Source organism: Schistocerca piceifrons, chromosome 5 (assembly GCF_021461385.2).
Source record: "Schistocerca piceifrons isolate TAMUIC-IGC-003096 chromosome 5, iqSchPice1.1, whole genome shotgun sequence".
Lineage (NCBI taxonomy): Eukaryota > Metazoa > Arthropoda > Insecta > Orthoptera > Acrididae > Schistocerca > Schistocerca piceifrons.
Window position 1 is genome coordinate 479,514,866 of NC_060142.1, and position 23,797 is coordinate 479,538,662.

The following is a 23,797-nucleotide window of genomic DNA, read 5'->3' on the forward strand; positions in this document are numbered from 1 at the left end:
CGGCGCACCAACGTGAATAGCCGTTTTGTTGTCACTTCCCCCAATGACTTTAGAAATTCTGGTGGAATGTTATCTCTCCCTATTGCTTTGTTTGTTCTTAGGTCCTCCAAAGCTCTCTTAAAATCTGATTCTGATACTGGATCATCTATCTCTTCTAAATTAACTCCAGTTTCTTCCTCTATCACGTCAGACAAACCTTACCCTCATAGAGGCCTTCAATGTATGCTTTCCATTTATCTGCTCTTTCCTGTGTATTGAAAATTGGAATTCCCATTGTACTCTTAATGTTACCACCATTGCTTTTAATTTCACCGAAAGTTATTTGGCTTTCCTATATGCTCAGTCAGTCCTTCCAACAATAATTTCTTTTTCGATTCGTTCACATTTTTCATGCAGCATTTTTCATGCATTAGCTTCCCTGCACTTCATATTTATTTCGTTCCTCAGTGAATTGTATTTCTTTACTCCTGTATTTCCCTGAACATTTTTCACTTCCTTCTTTCATCTATCAACTGAAATACTACTTCTGTTACCCATGGTTTCTTTACAGTCGCCTTCTTTGTACCTACATTTTTCTTTCCAACTTCTTTGACTGCTTTTTAGAGATGTCCATTCCTCTTATGCCGTACTGCCTACCAAGCTATTCTTTATTGCTGTATCTACAGCCTTAGAAAATTTAAGTGTATCTCGTTATTCCTTAGTACCTGCCATATCCTACTTATTTGCATATTGATTCTTCCTGACTAATCTCTTAAATGGCAGCCAACGCTTCAACACCACTACATTGTAATCTGAATCTGTATATGCTCCTGGATATGCCTTGCTATCCAGAATCTGGTTCCGGAACCTCTGTCTGACCATGATGTAATATAACTGAAATCTTCCCATATCACCCAGCCTTTTCCAACTCAATTAGTCTTTCTCCTCTCTTATTCCTTATACCAAGACCATAATCTCATGTAACCTTTTCTTCTACTCCTTCCCCTACTATTGCATTCCATTCCCCCATGACAATAAGATTTGCACCTCCCTTTATGTACTGTATTACCCTTTGAAGATTCTCATATATTTTCTCTATCTCTTTGACTTCAGCTTGCGACGTTGGCATGTAATATCGTTGTTGGTATTGGTTTGCTGTCGATTCTGATAACAACAACCCTCTCAGTGAACTGTTCACAACAACAAAAATGGCTCTGAGCACTATGGGACTAAACATCTATGGTCATCAGTCCCCTAGAACTTAACTAACCTAAGGACAGCACACAATACCCAGTCATCACGAGGCAGAGAAAATCCCTGACCCCACCAGGAATCGAGCCCGGGAACCCGGGCATGGGAAGCGAGAACACTACCGCACGACCACGAGCTGTGGACACACAACAACACACTCTCTGCACTACCTTCCCATTCATAACGAATACTTATCCCATTATACCATTTTCTGCTGCTGTTGATATTATCCTATACTCACCAAAAGAAATCCTTGTCTTCTTTTCATTTCACAACACTGACCTCTCCTGTATCTAGATTGAGCCTTTGCATTCCCCCTTCAGATTTTCTAGCTTCCCTACCATGTTCAACCTTCTGACTTTCCACGCCCTGACTCATATATAGTTAACCTTCCTTTAGTTGGTTATTCAATCCTTTCCTCATGTTCACCTCCCCTTTGGCAGTCCCCTCCCTGAGATCCGAATGGGGGACTATTCCAGAATCTTTTACCAGTGGAGAGACCATCATGACACTTTTTCAGTTACTGGCCACAAGTCCTGTAGATACACGTTATGTGTCTTTTATGCAGTGGTTTCCATTACCTTCTGCGTCCTCATGCCGCTGATAGTTGCTGATTCTTCCGCTTTTAGGGTCTGTTTCCCAACCCAAGCACAAGAGAGTGTCCTGAACCTCTGTCCACTCCTCTGGTCTCTTTGACAAGGCCGTTGGTAGAATGAGGGTGACTTCGTGTGCCTGAAGTCTTTGGCCTCAATGTTGACTACTTATCAAAATTTAAGCGATGTTGGGTTTCGAACCCGGGACTGAGGACGTGTTGATTACCAACCAATGACACTCCCCCTACATCACAGGTGCTTCCTAAACATACACATGATAAGTAAAGATGTATTAATGTCCAAAATCAAAACTTTCAGGCTTGTTTTCCATGGTCAATCCTGGCTTGCGAGAGAAATTATAAGGCACATCCAGAGTGTAGATCTTGATACAGTAGATGCCTTGACGTTCAGAAATGCTTTGATGATATTGAGGTCCCTGTCAAGGACCAGGACATACCTAAATTTGAGGTGCAGAATACCAGAACATCGGTTCATGTTTATACCCTGGAGAAGAAAAGCAAGTCAGATGAGCAGAATAAACATACAATCATCAGCCTCCTCCATTTCTCAAAGTTTTCTAGTGAGTGTAATATGCAAGTAAACATCCTCTTAATCTCCAACGGGAAACATAAGGAAAAGGTAATTATCATTATGTTCGGATCAAAGACATATCCCAGCTCCTTTCCTCCCAACTGTCAACAGATTGTCATGTAGAGTATATTTGCTTAAGGAGTCTGAATATTTTTCCTCAGACAAATTATTAGCAGCACATCTAATAGATGGCACTTTCAAGGATCCAATACGTGTTATTATGCCTACTGAGGAAGACAAATTCACAACGCTTAAACATGCTCACCATCAGGAGCGATGCCCATTTGTAGTGAACACCGATTCCTCTGAACCACTGTGACGGTGACTCTAAAGTCTGACACACCGTCTTTGCAGAAAAACACACACTGTATGTGACAGTGTACCAAATTGTAACGTCCTATGATTCAAGTTTGAACCGCTACAAATCTTATGCCAGGGATAGTCCCGCGGTTTGGCTGCTCATTGAGCTCCAAAAACTTTCATAGGAGGTTGATAAACTTTACAGCAACAACATACCCATGACCAAATCGGTGGAGACTGAATATTTGTATAATAACTCGGTTGACTGTCATATTTATGGGCGGCCATTAGAACAGCGGAAAGTCCTCATGGGACTACTATCATATTACAGAGAAGTTCCATGGTGCAGCTTGCAATATGTCCAATTTGAAGGACTAGTTACTATGGCACATATCCGTTTCCTTTTATAATTTAAGTGGGTATGACGCTTACTTTCTTGTTGAGCACTTGGCTGATTTTTGCATGGAGAAAGATCAGATCAGCATTCTGCCTGAGAGCGTTGAGAAATATACTCGTATTTCATCCTGCAAACGAATGATGCAAAGACTTATGCTCCGCTTCCTTGACATACTTCATTTCATGCAGGCATCACTCGAGAAACTCGTTGAAACTCTATCTTGGTATGATACGCATATCACTAGAGTTGCATTTCCCGGTGGGCAAAAGTTTCTTTCCCCATATGAGTGTTTGGATACTGTGGCAAAACTCAACGAAACCAGGCTATCCGAGATAGATGCATTCTCCAGTAATCTTACAGGCGATGCCATAACAGTTGCGAGTATGAGCAAGCCATGAATGTCTGGCGAGAATTCAGCATCTCCAATTTAGAAGAGTACGCACAGCTCTATACGGACACAGACGTGTGCTTGCTTATTTAGAAGAGTACGCACAGCTCTACACGGACACAGACGTGTGCTTGCTTGTGGATGTTTTCGAGAAATTCCAGAATCTATGGATGACTACATATTCTCTGGATTCCTCCTTTTATTAAACAGCACCTGGGTTGCCTTGGGACACAATGCTCAAGAAAACGAAATGCAGCGTTGAACTATTGACCAATTTGGGCGGGGGATGTCCATGGACAGGCCAAGATGAATAGCCCACAGGTCGGTGACAGGTTCAATGCATCCCTTGATTCGAGATATATCAGATACCTGATTGCCATAACGGTGGTGGAGGTAGAATTCACATACCCTGTTAGTTTGCATGATGTGTATGCTGATTTACTGCTGTGTCCAGAGCAACTATATCCCACATCACCTAGCACAGCACATCTGCGCATAGAGGTGTAGCGGAAAGGAAGTGTGGGGAGATGAGAACTGCACATGCACAGCAGCAGGGAACAGGCAGACAAAGTCCACATTGCCGAACTGCATAGCTGTGGACAATAACCAGGCTCAGTTGCCTATAGTATGCTATATTATACATTCAAATCTATGAGGGAAATAACAAGTATTAAAACCAATTTCGATCAGTTGTCATGAGAGAATATTATTTCACATCTTTGAGTCTGATCATCACCTTCTCCAAATCAAAGCAAAATTTATACCCAACATACAAATCAAGAGAACCAACAGACCTTTCAGAACAGATCCCAGTACCTGCAACTAAACAAGAAAGAAATAATAGAAGAAATTACGAAAATCAACAGCAACAACTGGACAGAACTGTCAGAAAAAATCAGAGAACTGATAACATTGGGGCAACCACCGAGAAAAAGGGAACAGTGATGGTGGAACATGACTTGCGACAGAGCCATAGAAGACAGAATACAGTCCTCGAAAAAATTTAAAGGCAATAGAACACAAGAAAAATGGGAAGAATTCAACAGGATACAGAAAAACACTTAAAAAATAATCTGCAGAGAAAAAAGAGGTTATGAATACAGCAGGTTGAAGGAGATAGAATAGGACTTCACCAGAAACAACACACGGAATTTTTACAGAATATTCCGAGAAAATGTGACAGGATATCAACCTCCAAGCTTATGGTTCAAAAGACAAGATGGAACACTGGAGGCAAAATCGAAGAAAAATTGTGAAATATTAGCTCGATACGCTGACACATTACTCAGCTGTGATGAACCAAAGCAGAGATTACAGTTTACAAAACTGGAACCTAGCCAGGACTCTGAACCCACAACATATGAAGAAATTTTGAAAATAATAAAATCATTGATATATAACAGAGCACCAGGAGAAGATGGACTGATTGCAGAAATATGGAAATTAGACCATGTAAACATTACACCGAAAATACACAGAATAATCAAAAACACCTGAGAAACGGAAAGGTGCCAGAAGAATGGAAGTCAGCCCTAACACATCCACCCCACGAGAAAGGAGACAAAACAGACCCTAATAACTATTTAGGAATTTCGTTACTGCCTGTGACATACAAAATTCTATCCAAATCTCTGTTAAATCGCTTAGAACCTGGGATAGATCCACAGATCTGAGAATACCAGGCAGGGTTCGGGAAGGGAAGATCTTGCAGTGAACAGATCTGGTGTCTGAGAACAATATTAACAACGCGAAAGTCCGGGAACACCACAATAACATTTGTTGATTTCAAGAAGGCCTACGATTCCATAGACAGAGAAACACTTTTCAGTACACTGGAAGAAATGAAGATAGACAACAAGACCAGAAAACTAATCCAGAAAACATTAACAAATACTAAATCCAAAGCGAAGTTCATTGCAGAGATCTCGGAACCGTTGGAAATCAAGACAGGAGTGAGACAGGGAGATGGCCTGTCACCCAATTTAATTAACGCAGTTTTAGAGAAAATCAGGACATGGGACAAAGGAGTCAATGGGGTAAAGATAGGGAGACACAAAACTAGAATTGTCAACATAAAATATCTGGCGTTTGCCAATCATATAGCCATCATAACAAATAACAGAAAGGAAGCCAAAGAAGCCCTAGAGACACTATATGAAGTCGCAGCCAGAACAGGACTACAAATTTCGTATGAAAAAACCCAGTACACAGAAACAAAATCCACAGACAGAAACCCACTGGTAACGAAGTATGGAAAGATAGCGCAAGTAGAAAGTTTCAAATACCTGGGTGAGATTATACAGAAAACAGGACTAAACTCGAAAGCCAATGAAGAAAGAGTTGCAATGCTACAAAATGCTTACAGACTTACATGGAACCATTACAACAAAAGAAGTATTTGCGATAATGCCAAATTAAGACATTACAAAACAGTAGTCTTACCAGAAGCCTTGTAAGCCCCAGAAACGACAGTAATCAGGGAAAGAACGAAAATAAAGGAAATGGAAAAGCAAGAGAGGAAAATTCTGAGAAAGATCTATGGGCCAGTTCAGAGATTAGATTAGATTCGATTAATTATTCATTCCATAGGGGATCCTCTCGGGTGTGGAACATGTCAGATAAACACATCACAAAAATGTAATTAGAAAAACTAGAACTTCATAATTTTTTATGATCCTCAGTAAATAAACAGTAAAATTATGTACATGAATTAAAATTAAACTTCTAATATTTACATGTTTAATACTTACATCTGCTTTCATTAAATCCATCAATCACACAGTAGCCAGTTACTTGGCTATAACAACTAAGTGTTGTCAAAAATTGAAATAAATTATTCATTTTAATGATCCTCAGTTAAGAACAGTCAAATTACGTACAAGATTTAAAATTAAACTTCCACTGTTTACAGACATAAGACTTACATCTGCTTTCCATACATCCATCATTCACGCGGTAGGTAGTTACTTGTCTGTTACAACCAAGTATCGTCAAAAATTAAAGTATAATAAATTTCATTAAAATGATCTACTGCACTTGTTGAGAAATTCATGGATGGAATAGAAGGAGTTGGCCACCAAAAATTATTTTAAATTATGTTTAAATTGTGCCTTGTCTCAAACTAAACTCTTAATAGTTGCAGGTCACTTATTGAAAATATGCGTTGATGAATACTGGACTCCTATCTGGGCAAGAGTAAGTGATTTTAAATATTTATGTATATTGTTCTTATTCCTAGTATTGATGCTGCGTATTAAGCAGTTAGTTGGAGAAAGAGATGTATTATTTACAACAAACTTCATTAAGGAATAAATATACTGAGAAGCTGTGGTTAGTATGTCCAATTCTTTGAATAGGTTTCGACATGATGTTATTGGATTTACACTACACACTACTCTTATTATATGCTGCCTGTACTCTAAAATGTTTTTCCCGGTTTGTGGAGTTACCTCAAAATATGATACCATATGACATAATGGAGTGAAAATAAGCAAAATATGCGAGTTTTTTATATTTATATCTCCTATGTCTGACATCATTCACATTGTAAACACAGACTTGTTTAGGCGCTTTAGCAGTTCGTTAGTATATTGCTCCCAACTGAATTTATTATAAAGTTGTAATCCCAAGAATTTTACACTTTCAAATTCTCCTACTTCCATGTCATCATATTTTATACACACAGTAGAAGGAAATCTCTTGGAAGATCTGAACTGCATATAGTGGGTCTTTTCAAAGTTTAATGACAGTGAATTGGCTATGAACCACTTATTAATGTCAGTAAAAATTTGATTACCTGCCATTTCTAAATTTACATTTGATTTACTATTTATTGCAATCTTTGTATCATCTGCAAATAAGACAAACGTGTCATCTGGTAATGTAACAGATGACAGGACATTAATATACACAAGAAACAGTAGTGGACCTAGTATGGAACCTTGGGGAACACCACATGTAATTTCTTCCCAGTCAGATGATGTCTGATTGTTGACTGCTGAAGTGTTACATAATGATACCTTTTGTTTTGTATTAGTAAGATATGACTGAAACCACTTCGCAGCACTACCAGTGATGCCGTAATATTTTAATTTACTTACAAGAATGCTGTGATTCACATAGCCAAAAGCCTTTGATAGGTCACAGAATATGCCAGTTGCCTCTAATATGTTGTCTAATGAATGAAGGACTTTTTCACTGTAAGTGTAAATAGCCATATCAGAACCCTTAAGAAACCCAAACTCTGACTTTGACAATATGTTATTTTCACTAAGGTGCTTAAGTAGACACTTCAACATAACCTTTTCAAAGATTTTTGAAAAAGCTTGCAAAAGTGAGATCGGTCAGTAATTTTATGGTATTTCTTCGTCACCTTTCTTGTGGAGAGGTGTAACTTCAGCACATTTAAGCCAGTCCAGCAATGTCCCTGTGATAAGTGATTGATTACACAAATAACTTAAGATATGACTAAGCTCACATGAACACTCTTTTATTAACTTTGTTGATGCATTGTCATAACCACTAGAATGCTTTGATTTCAAGGACTTTATGATGGACTCTGTTTCTTTGGATGAAGTAAGTGTCAATTCCATTTTACTGAGATTGCCTGTGTGCACTGGTCCCAGATATTCCATTGCATTATATACTGAACCTGACAACCCCATGCTATCAGTAACAGAGACAAAATACTTGTTTAAATGGTTTGCAACACAACATGCATTTGTTACCAGGTTTTGAATTATTTTTAGAGCTATTTGTTACTCCTCATTTCTGGTCCTACCTGTCTCTGACTTAACTATACCCCATATTGTTTTCATTTTATTGCTGGATGTACATATCTTCTTCTCATAATGCAAGTGTTTAGATTTCTGAATAACCTTCTTCAATATTTTGCAGTAATTTTTGTAATGAGCTATAATGCTAGCATCAAAGGTGTCCCTAGATATCAGATAGATTTTCCTTTTTGTCTCACATTAAATCTTTATCTCTTGTGTGATCCATGGTTTCTTATTAGACTTCTGCTTAATTTGAGTTACCATGAGGGGAAAACAATTTTCAAATATGGTGCTAACTTTATTAAGAATGTTTTGTATTTTCCGTTTGTGTCTTGGATGCTGTAAACATACATCCAATTAATTTCTTTGAGCAATCTCCTAAATTTCTCAGTTTTTGACTGTTTTATTGGCCTTCTGTACTCAGTTCTGATAGAAGTTTTACCTTGACAATTTTCAAAATTTATTGTTAGATATTACATGTCGTGGTCAGATAACCCATTTACTACTGGTTTTGTAATGTGGCTTGGTTGCCTACAATTGTCTATAAAGATATTATCAATGGCAGTCTTAGAAAATTTGTATACCATAGTTGGGAAAAGTAACTGATTTGAGTAACTGTTCACTGACAGTGTTTTTCAGGACATCTATATTAAAATCACCAGCAACCACTAGTTCTTTGTTTTTTTTTTTTAAATTTTAGATGAGATAATAAATCTTCAAGACCGTTTATAAACAGGTTGAGATTTTCTGAAGGTGCTCTGTGTATGGCTACTATTATAAAGGACCTACTATGAAATTCTATCTCTGTTGCACATGGTTCTAAGTGTTGCTCTAAGCAAAATTTATAAATGTCAATATTCTTAAATTTAAAACTGTTTTTAACAAATGTGGCAACTCCTCCTTTCTCCGTATTTTGTCTAGAGAAGTGAGAGGCTAACTTTAATTCTGTAAGGTTCAACATATCTATACAAGTGGTCACATGATGTTCAGAGTGGCAGATTATATCAACTGGGTTCGATGACTCTAATTCATCAATGCACATAAGTAGTTCATTAATTTTACTTGTAAACCCTCGAATGTTTTGATGCACTACAGATAGTTGGCATTTTACATTTACCGAGATGAAATCGGGTGTAAATAAAATTTCTTCTGATCTGTAAATTTTTAACCAATAGCTGTGTTCACTGATCCAATGTGCCTTGATTATGCTGTTTGATTTCTTTCTCTTTCTTTGTTTCAATCTTTATTTCTCGCAGAACTTGACTTCATTCTGTCCTACCTATCCTAAAAAGGTGCTGCTCCAACATCTATGACCACTGGTATATTACCACTCTTGGCAGTGCCTCCTCCACCCCCTTTCATTTCCTGCTATTAGGCCAGTCAGTTTACCCTTCCCTTTCCTGTTTAGGTGTAGGCCATGTCTAGTATAATCTCACCTACTGAGAATCAACAGGAACCAAACCAATATGTGACCCCACACCCGACCCAAGTAGCCGTTCCAACTCCAAATTAACTCTCCTGGAAGAAGAGTTTAAATGAGGTCGGTCATGGCGTCTCAGAACAGACACAAACTCAACACTGCTATGTCTTGATGCTGATGCAATCTTTGCCAGGTCACACTCTATATTGTACCCAGGATCTCTGTCAATGCTATTGCCCAGCCCACCCACAATAACCATGGTGTCTTCCTTGGTAAAATCTTTACAGAGTGAACCTAAATCCACTGTAACCTGACCCAGACCAACACTAGGTTTAAAAAAATTTGTGACCTGGTATTCTGATCTTAACTGGTTCTGCAAAAGTTGGCCTACACTTCTGGCATGTGAACTACCTAATAAAAAAACTTTCTTTCTCTTTGCTGACTTCCCTACATTGTTATTCAATTTTCTGCTGAAAGTTTGTTGTGCCCTCTCTACACCAACCTCTGTCTGAGGCTCATGAGTTTCTAACTGAAGCAACAAGTCAAACTTATTCTTCACATTCACCACAATGCTGTCTGACAAAGTTCTACGTCTGTTCCTCCTGTTACCTGTTGCCACTTTCCACCTCTCTTTACCCTTCTTCAGCCTCCTTAACCTGTTCAGATCTTCCCTAGCCTGCTCTAACTGTGCCTGAAGGGCAGCAATTTCGCCCCCCCCCCCCCCTGTTCAACTACTTTCCTCTCTCTACTGCATATCCTACAGAACCACTGATGAATTTGATCCACTTACCAATATCCCACACCGCTACAGTCACCCCAATGGAAAAAACTACTGCAGCCATCACACCAACAGAGGATCTGGAAAAAAGACCGACAAAGCAAATGTACAAACAGACAGAGACAATTACAAACAACATCAGAAAAAAAGGTCAAATTTCTATGGGCACATTTATAGGATGAACGAAAATAGGCTGATCAAGAAGATTTTTAACATTGTAATGAGTGATACAAAGAAAACTAACAGGGCAAAGAAAACCAAGGAAGACCTCAAGAAACTAAATATCTCCACAGAAGAAATAACAAACAGAGAAAAATACAGAGAAAAAATCAGGAAACAGAAATTCGAGGAAACACCAAAAGAGAAGAAACCAGGATGGAAGTGGACAGAAGAGAGGAAGACGAAACACAGTGAATATATGAGAGGTTTTTGGGAAGAGAAAAGAAAGAGACAAAAAAAGCTGTGCAAATTGATTGTGTTTTAAAACTCTCCTAAATGGGGAATTAACGATAATAATAATAATAACAATTCACGCCTTTACGACATTGCAACCACTGCTTGCTCCACAGATTTACTCTGTGTGACATGGGGAGGCGAGAACAGCTGAAACGGCTTTGTGAAGATGTAAAGCAAAACGACAATTGTCTAACGACATGGTAATTGAAACTGATTGCAATAATTACTATTTATTGCCATTTGAACTGTATTATGAGTAAAAATTTAATACACAATAAAATTAACCTCAAGCACAAACCGAAATCATCATATTTGTTTGACAACTGCTTCTGCTCAATAGAATTTTTAAACATGTGTAAGGCTTTGTGTGTGTGTGTGTGTGTGTGTGTGTTTGACTGTAGTTAAGTGTAATCAATGCATGTAAAAAAGAATTAGTGATAGAAAAGATTAATGTAAAAGACTATCGTAAAAATGGTCAGTAAGTTGTCATATTCTTCGTTGTGAACCGGCATTATGAGTCTAAACTAACACGTTCGAAATTACAGTGAGAGAATGTATTTATAATCCATTGAACAAGCAAACAATTAACCATCTTCTGCCAATAACTCCTGGGATTCTGAACGATAACATCGAAACCCGATATCTTGATAAGTAACAGTTACTGTCATTTTAGGGCTTTACGCAGTTCGTGCCTTGAAAATGACAGAGGTTTACAACATGGTGGGAGAAGAAGCTTAACTTCTCCTTGAGCAATATGATGAACATCATAGTTTGCATAATTAAAATGATACTAGGTCCTAATCAAAAAGGCTAGGAAGTTCTCATTATTATTTATACAACTGATATGTTGACAAACGTATTTTTTAAACCATGAGTCTTTAAAACTAAGAAATATTATTACTTTGTTCCAAAGTCTACACTGTAATACTATTGTCACTTCTATTTGAGTCTGTTTCCGTACAATCTGATTGTTAATTTGTGATGATAGGTTCAAGGCTTATATCCATCATCATTTCCCTGTCAAATTCTTCTTTCTGAAGCTTTTCAGCATGCCACACAGACTGTGCCCACGCTACAGGTGGGATGTTGTCTGTTACCTCATTTTGTATTGCCTTATGCACAAGTGATTCACTGTATGTTATCTTGAATCTTCTTTTTTCTCCCACATAGCCTTAAAACCTTTTGCTCAAATTAATTCTGAGGGATTACAATGACAGTGAGACAGGGGTAAACGCAAAACTATGTAACCCCATTCACGTGCAACAAAGTAAGGTTTGTATGTTCTGGCGCATGGCTTGTACAAATTAACGAGTTGCAGGAGATCGGCATGTGTCTGGTTTATAAAGTTCTTAATATTTTTATATTTAAGCTGGCGAAAGATATGCACTTTTCTGGTGTTTCTACTTGGTGTTTTCTCTATGACAGTTGAGTTATAATTGCAATGACTGACTTCAAAGCAAGGTATGACAAGAACTGTGAATCATACCATGAAAATGATAGCGTTCATGTTCTCTCAAAAACAAAACCAGAAGAAGAGTCAGCATGCAGAATAATTATCCGAGAACCTATTCCTATGAGAACTTTAAAACCGCCAGTACCATCACTCATTTTCCAGCAGATCTTCTTCGAATGATTCTAATTGACCCATGTTTCATCAGGGTAATACACTGCTGAACTACCTCCTTCTTTTGTATCGTGAATCTTTATATGGCATATAGTACGTGCTGCACCTACATCACTTCTTTGAACTGAAAGCTTTCTTCTTAACGCATCTGGAACCAAAGTCTTTTAAAATTCTTTATATTGACAAAGCTGCATAACTGTAACACGTTCTTGTGATGTCGGGTATTCATCATTCATATGAAGCATGCTAAAATTATCATTGTGTTACAAGTTCCTTGCGATTTCAATACTTTCCAGGCTACACGACACCAGCTGTTTCTACAATTCCTACAGCTCTGACACTTTCGTTTACAATTCTTTTTACAGTTCTGTTGCCGATTTCACATGGTTCTGGAGTCTGTTCTTGTGTTTTCCAATATCAACAGTAGGAGACCTGCTTTTAAATTCATGTTTGAAAAAGTTATAAATGCGGTAAATAATCGGTCTCGCCTGCTTGTGAAGCACTTCTAATTTACTGCTGTCATCTGAGTTTTCTTTTAATCGCACTTAAACATTTACAAGATACACATTCACTGCTATACTGGTGCAGAGAAAAGGAAACAAAGGAACTGATAGTTGAGTAATTTGGTTGTCACAAAGTACGGCAACAGTTCAGCATGTAGGATCGGGATTCTCGCTCCGTAGCTGTAACTCTCTGCTAGCCACTCGGACAGAGAATGAATATTATTGGCCGCCAGTGACTAGTAGAGGGGGATGCGCAGAACGGCTGCAAATTGGGCCAACTTCTTACTTGGCACGAACTTTAGTTCCACGAGGAGTCTCCACTCCAAAACTGATGACAATGCTGGGGAATAAGCAGAGATTCATTATTGACATCTCCAGCAGTGTCTCAGCTTGGGGATGGAGCTTGTTAGAATCAGTGGTGGCTCATGAGTGCAGATTCTAGGTGTTCACAAACTTTGAGATTCAAATAAATATGACAGCATGAAATTAATAGCATATGCTGTATAACAGTTATGCTTCCCAACATATTTATACAACTACAGTCACTGGCAACAATAATAATAACAGTAATAATAATAATAATAATTATTATTATTATATGCATAACTTGTCTGAAAAAAGAAAGAATTGTTTTGTGGAATTTTGTTGTTTTGTGCATAATTAAATACAGTTTATGGCAAGAATAAAATAGTGTTTAAACTTTCACTACTTTCTGTTTTGTATTTTTGCATAACGGGAGCTTTCATGATTTTTAATTTTTTGAGACAAATGGGCAATATCTCTAACACTTATATTAGTTAACAAATTGCCTTCCGGGAAGAACATTTAACAAAGAATTGTATGATAAGCGATACTTGTTGTGTGGGTCGTAAGAATGACAATCAGATATTCTTAAGTTACACCCTCAAAACAACGTATTCTTATCATACACTTCTTTTTTATATGTTCGCTTATGGTCACATTTATTTGATTTCGTCACTTTGTCAGTCAATAGATCCGGTTTCAGAGGCCCTAGTCCCTGTGTGGCTAAATTTTCCTGGGTATTTTCTTTTATATTAGCACTTAAAACAGATTCAACAGAGTCCATGTTGACCCTGCACATGAAAGTCGATTCCTACACAGTAAGCAAGGAACTCTTTAAGTACAAACTGCCATTTGTGGAAAAGATTAAATTCTGCTAGTACTGGTACTGTCTACCAACATTGGCACTTGACTATAGTGCAAATGAGGCTGTGAGAACCATAAGGACCAAAAGCACACCATCTTCGAACCAACATTTAAGTTAATATCAGAGAAACAAGTGAAACAGCTTTTTGTGAATGTTCATACATACAATGTGGGCCTGCAGTGCAGATAAACCAGATCCATCGTAAGATCAGTAGATGTAAGAAGCATGAATAAATGCTACAGTATTACAATGAATGATGATGTGCTTTATGGTTCTCAGCGCCTTCAATGGATTACTGTATGGGAAAATCCAAAACTTAATATACTATATCTCATTCTGATTCCCACAAAAAGATTTTTCTATCAGTATAACTATAACATATACTTATGTCCGATCTAATTTTAGTATATAGTGAGTGAACTGCCATATCTGAGGATTATGCCACCGTCTAGCGGAATTTATGCCAAGTGAAATGGGATAGAAGTCTGCTGCAGTATACTACCTCCTTGTTGGCACTGATGTAAACTTGTAGTTGAGTGGTAAGGGCTAGCTTTAAACGCTATAAATGGTACACGTTGTTTATTAGAGTCGTCTGTATTTGACATGTAAGTCGATTACGTCACGCCAGTCGCACAAGCGTAAAAGGTCCTTCAAACATGCACAACTGAAGGTGTGCTCACGATCCTGATCCCAAATTTCACGGTGTCTAGAGGAGTAGCAATGTAGCATAGCACCATAGATTTAGTGCTGTGTACTTCAGATTACCACATCTACATTACGTTTAACAGCAGTCAAAGAAAAAGAACCAATAAATCCGCATGTTGTCAAAAGTCAGGGTGTTGACATGCTCTTGTGCTCTTACACGATAGCTGCCACTGGTTAGAATCACCCAGGTTATTTCCTTCAAGCAGTCCCCCTGGTTGAAGGTGTATACTGATTTAAACACGAGACAGAGTTTCTGTGATGTGTAACTTTAAGAAAGATTTTTATAACTTAATGAATAATTCAATTTTCGGCATAACAATGGAGATTTTGAGGGAAAGACGTGAAATTTTGGTTAGAACCGAATGGAATGGACGCTGAGACTTAAGCAAATGCATCATCAGACAAAATTTTAAGTGGGTCACCATATTACATAAGAACATTGTTGCTGTGGAAACGGTGAAGATTGCAGTAGAGTTTACGAAGCCTGTTTCTGCGAGGACGTGGAACTAGACCTATTCAAACTCCACTGTACCACTTTCATTATGTGTTTCCGAAAACTCATTTTGCAGATCTTAAATTACTTTGTATGGATACAGATAGCTTCAGCTACTGGGTAAAAAACTGTGATCTATACGAATTAATGAGGTACCATGGTAAGGAATTCAACATGTCCTCATACATGGCCGATAATCCTTGTGGTATTGTTCCACAGAACAAGGTTATTGGCTTTATGAAAGATGAGGCAAACGAATTGCCAATTATGAGGTTTCTAGATCTGCAATAAAAAATGTATGTATGTCATACATTAGAAGGTGCCACCCAGAGGCAGGCCAAGTAGCGAGAGAAGGGATGAGGGACTCAGTTGAATGAGAGGGAGAGAATGAGTGAGAGAATATGTGTTTGTGTGTGTGTGTATCTGAAAGTAGTATGACACTTTTATCATAGTACGTGTAGTTGTATGTGTGTTTGTGTGTGTGTGTGTGTGTGTGTGTGTGTGTGTGTGTGTGTGTGTGTGTGTGTTGTGTAAACATTGATTTACTTATATGTTTATTTACATATTTATTTATGTATACTATGTACATGTGTTGTACATATATGTTTGGAAAGAGTATAAAACAAGGAAAAAATACGTATAGTTATGTGTAAATATATATGCACACCATTTGTGAAACAAAAGTAAAAACATCTAGATAAAAGCGTAAACACATAAAAAATATTTGTATGTTTATTTATTCACACACAGCGTACATGTACTGTGTATATATCTGCATGTACTATGTACATCATTAGTTTTTAAGATTCACCTGCTGCTAACTGTCCAAGACTGATTAGTTTCTGCATGTACACAGTCCATCAGAAACACATGTTCAACTACTGGCACTGTGGAACTTATCTGTTGTAAAAAAGAGTCGCTCTGCATTAGTTTTTAGTACAGATTTTTTTTTAAATTGTAAACATTTTTATCCAGCGCTACTGGCAAAAATTATAAAACATATTCTCAACCAGTCTTACTGTTGTAGTGTGAAAGTTAGAAGTATCTCTGCATTGAAATATCAGAGTCAAATTCTGTCTCAAGAAGTGAACTGTACCTCAAAAACTGCATTGTGTCTCGAGAACGGAACAGTGTGTCAAAAGATTCAAATTATGTCTCTGTGAATTGAATGAATGAAAAAATTCGTTACCATATGTCATTATTTCACAGATCCCTACCCTCACAAATGCATATGGAAGATAACAAAATGTATAGATTTGTTTCAGGGGATTACGCCTATTGTGCTTGCATGAACTGGCTTATGGGAGCAGGAGGCACATGACTGTGTCCACTTCCAAAAACATATGGCAAACGCGTCTAAAATTATATCTCCTGTGTTTGAAAGAAACCACAAATATAGTATCTAGGTAAAACTGTACCCAATCAAAGTGGTAACATGATGGAAAATAGTAGACACATATTATGACGTAAAAGTTCATTTATTTCTCAGCCAAATTAAAAGTAATATTACGTTTTCAAAATATTCTTGAGTTGATGGAGAGCAGGACACCCATAGAATTGAACAGCAGCAAACTTAAGATTCAGCGCATCCACGAGATCTTCTCCTTCCCCTTCAAGTGGATGATGGTACCTGTTTGGTCGAATAATCGAAGCGACGTCACCATATTTTTATAGGATATGCCAGGATAATTCCAGTGAATTTATGGTAGAAATGTTTTCACCACTTTTCACTCTTCCATGTTCTAGCGCACTTCACATCCTTGAAAGAACTCGGTGATGCAATGTTGGCTGAGAATGTCTCTATTATTCTGGCATCTTCTGTGTATGCTACGAATACAGCATCTTTAAATATGAACTGCCTGTGCTCATCATCATATACAGGGTGTTACAAAAAGGTATGGCCAAACTTTCAGGAAACACTCCTCACACACAAAGAAAGAAAATATGTTATGTGGACTTGTGTCCGGAAACGCTTACTTTCCATGTTAGAGCTTATTTTATTACTTCTCTTCAAATCACATTAATCATGGAATGGAAACACACAGCAACAGAACGTACCAGCGTGGCTTCAAACACTTTGTTACAGGAAATGTTCAAAATGTCCTCCGTTAGCGAGGATACATGCAGCCACCCACTGTCGCATGGAATCCCTGATGTGCTGATGCATCCCTGGAGAATGGCGTATTGTGTCACAGCCGTCCACAATACGAGCACAAAGAGTCTCTACGTTTGGTACCGGGGTTGCGTAGACAAGAGCTTTCAAATGCCCCCATAAATGAAAGTCAAGGGGGTTGAGGTCAGGAGAGCGCGGAGGCCATGGAATTGGTCCGCCTCTTCCAATCCATCGGTCACCGAATCTGTTGTTGAGAAGCGTACGAATACTTCGACTGAAATGCACAGGAGCTCCATCGTGCATGAACCACATGTTGTGTCATACTTGTAAAGGCACATGTTCTAGCAGCACAGGTAGAGTATCTCGTATGAAATCATGATAACATGCTCCATTGAGCATAGGTGGAAGAACATGGGGCCCAATCAAGACATCACCAACAATGCCTGCCCGAAAGTTCACAGAAAATCTGTGTTGATGATGTGATTGTACAATTGCGTGCGGATTCTCGTCAACCCACAAATGTTGATTGTGAAAATTTACAATTTGATCACGTTGGAATGAAGCCTCATCCGTAAAGAGAACATTTGCACTGAAATGAGGATTGACACATTGTTGGATGAACCATTCGCAGAAGTGTACCCGTGGAGGCCAATCAGCTGCTGATAGTGCCTGCACACGCTGTACATGGTACGGAAACAACTGGTTCTCCCGTGGCACTCTCCATACAGTGACGTGGTCAACGTTACCTTGTACGGCAGCAACTTCTCTGACGCTGACATTACGGTTATCGTCAACTGCACGAAGAATTGCCTCGTCCATTGCAGGTGTCCTCGTCGTTCTAGGTCTCCCCAGTCGCGAGTCATAGGCTGGAATGTTCCGTGCTCCCTAAGACGCCGATCAATTGCTTCGAACGTCTTCCTGTCGGGACACCTTCGTTCTGGAAATCTGTCTCGATACAAACGTACCGCGCCACGGCTATTGCCCCGTGCTAATCCATACATCAAATGGGCATCTGCCAACTCCGCATTTGTAAACATTGCACTGACTGCAAAACCACGTTCGTGATGAACACTAACCTGTTGATGCTACGTACTGATGTGCTTCATGCTAGAACTGTAGAGCAATAAGTCGCATATCAACACAAGCACCGAAGTCAACATTACCTTCCTTCAATTGGGCGAACTGGCGGTGAATGGAGGAAGTACAGTACATACTGCCGAAACTAAAATGAGCTCTAACATGGAAATTAAGCGTTTCCGGACACATGTCCACATAAAATCTTTTCTTTATTTGTATGCGAGGAATATTTCCTGAAAGTTTGGCCGTACCATTTTGTAACACCCTGTGTACCCTCAGCGTTTACAATGACTTTCACACCATGAGATAGCATGGTGGAATGGTCTGAGTATAGCGCAGTACCTTTTCATTTATACAGCTTGTTGCACAAGTGTGGTGAGTGGGGTATAATTAATCACATTACCATGTAGAACTAGGGCATACGCTGCAGTGTGTTCTAGGAAATTAGCTGAAGATTCAAATTCTGTTCGTACATCTATAGGTCCAGATTTAATTATCTCGTTCTGTTTCGAGCAGTCGGTTATGATGATTCGCACCATGTCCTCGAATTTCTGTTGACTGAGTAGACATCCCTCCCCTTCATAGTATGAAGCACAGAACCTCTCATACATGTCATGTGCTACATTGTATATATTTTCGTCCCACTGCTGGTGTAAATTGTCATACAGGTGGAATTCAGAGTTCAGATAGATTTTGGTATTAGTTAATTTGAGATTATCAAATTTGGTGGAATCATTTGCTATATTCCCTCTTCTGTTGGTCTTAAACGCAAGTATGATGAACCTGGGCGTTTCCAGCTGAGCAGAGATTTTAATAGTTCACGTCTGTCTGCTTGCAGTTGGTAGCAGTGGGTACTCAGAAACCTTTAATGAACGGAAAGATAACCGTAGAAGTACACCAACGTTCAGAACTTTCAGAAGCTTAAAACGCCACTTATCCAATATTGTGATGTGTGGCACTTTCCATATTATTTTATTGATGGTGATTTCGTTCTCCTCTTGAGCTCCTTGAAGGTATTAGTAGTTATGCATTGCACTCCATACCAGAATAAGTTCCTGTTTAGCATTCAGAATATCTCTCCGCATATCCTCAAAGCATTCCATAAGCAATTTTAAAGACATACATGCACTAAATCTCTTGTAATCGTCCACTGTTCTATCCACTGGCTCGTCAATGAATCACCCAGCATATTCTAAATCATTCAAATCCTAAGGAGAAGCAGATACATACGTTTTAAGAGTTGATGTTATGCTTACATTGCGAGTACAGTCAATCTCGACTGTGTTAAGTTTGTATCGTATCTCATGGAACAGGAACGCTAAAGCATTACGTCTAAGGTTCGATGCAACTGTAGCAGTACAATCCCTTATTGTGAATGATCCATCAAGATATATTAAACTGTTTCATGGGAGGTTAAATTCTAATTTCATCATTTTTGTTAAATTTTGTTGATGTATAAGGTTTATGCGAGAAGTATTCCTGGCGTGTAATACACTCGTCATATTCAACTGGACTATTTATATCGAATGATGTCATTGCATGGCTAAAGACTCAATGATTTAAGACACTCATAGTTTTCATGTGTTATCACCTTGCTGTTCTGTTGTGAAATGCCGTACTGCACGTTCTGCACATTATTTTGTCTCCTCCATTGCCAAGTCACCTTTCGTAGTTTTGTGCTGCGGTAACACAATATTCAACGTTTGTGTTGGCAGATCAGTGTTTTAGCAAATAAATGATGTTTGTGTGCGCCACACACAAAAATTATATTTGACATAGCTCAGAGCACTTCACTGATAGACGGTATATTCAAGTCCTAATGTTTTTGTAAGTCCACAGTTTTGTTTAACGTATTTTGTCTACTTCCTTTTGATTGATTGAAGTGCCTTAAAATAAAGCCAAACGTGCTCAGTATAAATAAAACTTTTGTTACAGTAGCGAAAGACGGAGTATTTCTCAATATTACATGCGACACCTATGTGGTACTTAATGAGCTGTTGTTAGACAGTAAATTTTATATGAAATTTAGGTATCCTGTCCACATTTCATTCTCAAAATTGTGGCAACTAAAATCGACCATACGGAAAGTATACGCTATGGACTTCTACCTCTGCAAACTCTTCAAAATTTCGTGCAATGGTTTACTATATTTAATGCTGCATAATAACTGCGTTGAGCATCGAAACAAAATTAAGTCATTTATGGGGGGAAGGTATCAGTCAAGAAGACGAGTAAAAATCAAATTTTTTGGCCACATAGTTTTTGTGAAATCGATTGATAAGAGTGTCAAAGCAGTCGGAACACGATGTGTCTGCACAGGCGAGCAGTGCAGTGACAAAATCGCGCATAGCGCGGAATGCAGGGAGCACGTCTTTGTAGCAGCGAAAGGGTTAATGCGGCTGGGTGGCTTTACTTCATGAACTGCGCGCTCCCCCCTAAACGTAAGCTTGCGAACTATGCTATACTATGGCGCTGCTTCTATTGGCGCGTGCGTCGTGTGCAACTGGCAACGCAGCAATCTCCCGCGTCTGGGCGGGCATGCGCGAGTCGCCAAGATAAAAGAATTGAACTACAGTGAATCATAGTTCTGGCACTCTCATGCTTTGAAACGAGCCACCTTTCTCAAACCTATATGTTACAGTAAAATTTCAAGATGGTTTTAGGTAGCCCCTATGCATCTTGCAACTAGCCCTCAGACTCTGCACTACCGTCTCTACAGCTTTGCGCATGTGATTGTTCCAGTGTAAGTCGGAACTGGGTAGAAGTCAGAGAAAATTATATCTACCACCTTCTGCAACCCTTATAGAAACAAGCGACGCTGAGACACTGCGACAGAACTGTGTTTTGACTATTCACCACAAACGAAGCCTGCTCCTGCAACACAAGGTAGTATAAAAGACAGTGTGGGAACTGGGGGAAGGATGTGGATTCTGCTACTGCATTGTGGTGCTACTCCAAACTACAAGCAGATGCTACAGATTCAGGTCCCTCAGGTCCCATTCTCGTCTATCTCCCCAACAACACATATGTCATCGTTATTCTGTACCATCCACCAGAGAAAAATTACGTACTATAAAAGCTCCACTAACTTAATCCGATAGAGAACTCGATGAGATTTTTACCGCATCTCTCTCCTCCCATATATCGAAGACAAATACTGCATGTGTGCTGGCATCGAACACATGAGACAATCCTATTAAATATACAGGTATTGATGTACTGCACAAAAGTTTCTTCACCTGTGCTGTAGGAGGATGACCATATAACATAGAGTATACTGTAAGTCGCAAGAGACGCTCCCTGTGACCCCATGTCGTTGTTTGAAACATTGTTATTTTTTGCTGTAACACGCTTTGTACACTGCCATTTTGTTTTTCCACCACAACTTTGAGGTCTGTGTCAGGTTATAAACTGATATAAACACGTTCTGATCCATTGCCTCAAGCAGAAAACTAGACATCACATGGTGTAAATCATGTTGTTACTCGGCTGCCTTAACTTTCCACACATACTCAATGATTTTAAATTAAAGACAGTTACAACATAAGGAAACTGGAAGAGTTTGGTAGTGTTGTGGAGAGTTTCCAATCTGCTGTCCGAGAGTGATTGACGTCCCCTATATTTACTCTTGTCTGTAACAGTGAAAGTATAGCTGATGTCTTTGCCTTCCATTTCGACTGATTCCTCATATTGCAGTCATGTACATGATCACTGTTGCAGAGCTATCCATCCCCAGAAGATGTTGTCCCTCCACCAAAATTGTTTCTCCAACTCAAACAATCGATATCAGTGAATCATTATGTGGTAACCAACAGTGTACCAGTGGATGTACTCCAATAATAAGCATCACAGTTGATAGTGCGAACAATTTTAGCAATTTTACAATAATTTCGACACCGACCAATGATGCGACAGCCTGTTTCCCAATTTCAGTATCACAGCTAAACCACCCCGTCTCTACTTTGCGAGTATCAATGCAAATGTAGATAGACGACTGTGCAGTACGTCCATTCATTGTTAATTGTCGAACACATACGTAATGAAAGTATACCAGGCAGCGCTCTACATATTTCTAGCACCTCTTGCATAGTGCACAATTTACGATCTATCTCAATGCGAATGGGAGTCACAGAGCATTCTCACAGTCTTATGATAAAATTAGAGACTGAAATGTCCCCCCTGCACTGTCTTTGACCAGCCGGCCCTGCAGCACCGTTACCGATTTAATCTGCAGCTGACCAGAACTAGACCTCTGCATTCCGTGTCTTGTGAATGAATGGAGCTAGCCGAGTCCTCGCCCATCCAAATACGCAAGATTTTTCCAGGTGCACCCATGTCGAGTAGGCTAGCACCCCTGATCGGTGAATAGTAACAAATTTGAAAGTGTTGTGATGTAATAGCACATAGTTAAGAAGAACAAGAAATGGATGATTTTTATGCATCTTGGAGCTCCAGACAGATGGAGTTCAAAGCATTTTACAGAAATCAACTACACTATCAACTCTAAAGTATTGTTCTAGAGTTTAGGATTAGTACCTGGTAGGTACTGGCAAGAGAGCACATAAACACATGCACTCCTAAGACTACAACGTACTGCACTTAAGACAGGCTATAATGTTAGATCGCTTCAGTTTCCGACCTATCAGTCATGTGGAATGCAGTGCTGTTAATATTCCAATGTAAGAAATATATTTCAAGCCAATGGCATACATTATTCTTGCAGGTTTCTCTATGATAAACTATGATATCGAACTGTAAATCAAGAAAAGTACTTCCTTAAAACAGTGGCTCTGTGTGATACATGCACAATATAACTTTCGAGAGATGTATAGCAGGGGTCTCCAAACTTTTTAGTCTGCGGGCCACATTGACTCTTCCACGAAGTCATAAGGGCCAAGATCTACCTAGTGGGATTAAAGCACCCTAGCACTCCATGATAACCGTAATGTAAGGCTAAAGAAAAGATGAAATCGCAAAAATCTAAGGTTGTGGAATAGCTAGCTTTGAAACGAACTACGATTTTTATTTAATTACATAATTTTGATTGGTGGACGTACCTGGCCGAAATGCTGGCGTATTTTATTCTGGCGAATTTCACCGACAAAAAGTATGCCATTGCACATTCTTCACGAAAGCGTCCTGCGAAATCTCATAATCATTGTTAGCAACACTATTACTGCAAGACG

General features: G+C 38.9%; 1 long non-coding RNA gene across 1 annotated transcript in view; it reads right to left on the reverse strand.

Annotated features, from left to right (window-relative positions):
• LOC124797843 overlaps positions 1 to 23,797 on the reverse strand; it is a 92,252-nt gene that overhangs the window by 8,218 nt on the left and 60,237 nt on the right. The window contains exon 2 of the long non-coding RNA XR_007016888.1: positions 10,485 to 10,552. This is a non-coding gene — a long non-coding RNA (uncharacterized LOC124797843). The remainder of the gene's footprint in view (positions 1 to 10,484; positions 10,553 to 23,797) is intronic.